This window comes from Myotis davidii, unplaced genomic scaffold, assembly GCF_000327345.1.
Source record: "Myotis davidii unplaced genomic scaffold, ASM32734v1 scaffold586, whole genome shotgun sequence".
NCBI lineage: Eukaryota > Metazoa > Chordata > Mammalia > Chiroptera > Vespertilionidae > Myotis > Myotis davidii.
The window spans coordinates 843,704-844,520 of record NW_006296809.1 but is presented as its reverse complement, the minus strand read 5'-3'; the positions used below and the strand labels follow the sequence as shown (position 1 = coordinate 844,520).

The 817-nt window shown below is 61.7% G+C and overlaps 1 protein-coding gene across 1 annotated transcript in view; it reads left to right on the top strand.

Moving 5' to 3' along the window:
- Nucleotides 1-817, top strand: part of CFAP74 (cilia and flagella associated protein 74) — a 42,657-nt gene that overhangs the window by 7,553 nt on the left and 34,287 nt on the right.

Genomic DNA, 817 nt, shown 5'->3' with positions numbered 1-817 from the left:
TCGTCATGACATTGGATTTGGCAGGGATTTCTTGAATTTGACACCAAAATTTGTCTTTTCAACAAATACTGTGTCACATGCAAAAGAATGATGGTGGACCCTTACCTTACTCCATGTACCAAAATAAACCCAAAATGGATCAAAGACCTAAATGTAAGACCTGAAACCATAAACCACATAAAAGAAAACATAGGTTCTAAAAATATGGACCTTGCCCGCCACCAGCCTCCCCCACCCACTCTCTGTCCCTCCCTGGGGCTGCTGCTGCTGGGCTCGTCCTCAGCTCTGGGGCACCCCTTTCCGGCCCCCCCAGACCATAGCTCAGCGCGGCTGTCACTCACCCCAAGACAGCCCTTGGGCCCTGCGAGGTCCCCGCCACCGCTCCCGGGCCACACCGGCCCTGAGAGGAGGCCCCACAGGTGGCCCACCCAGGGGTCCTGCAGGAGTGCTCGCTCAGGCCCAGGTTCCTGCTGTCCTGTCCTGTCCTGTCCTGTCCTCCCACCCACCCCCCTTCCAGCTGCTAGCATCAACCCAGGTGTGGCCTCCTGGTCCGCTCCCGGGGACAGCGGCTCTTGTCCAGGCATCTTGGTGCCTGGGCATCACCCCACCCCCAGTCCCTTCATCCGGGGCAGAAGGGGGGGCAGGGGAGCAGCTGGAGGGAGCGGGCGGGTGAGGAGCCTCAGGCCCGATGCTGCCTCCTGTGTGTGCGCCTCAGGGGGCACCCCTGGCGCCAGCAGGAAGCTCACGAGGGGCGAGGCCCCTGTTTGCCGTGGGGACTGGACTGGGTGGAGGTTCGGGTCCCGGGTGCCCCGGAGCA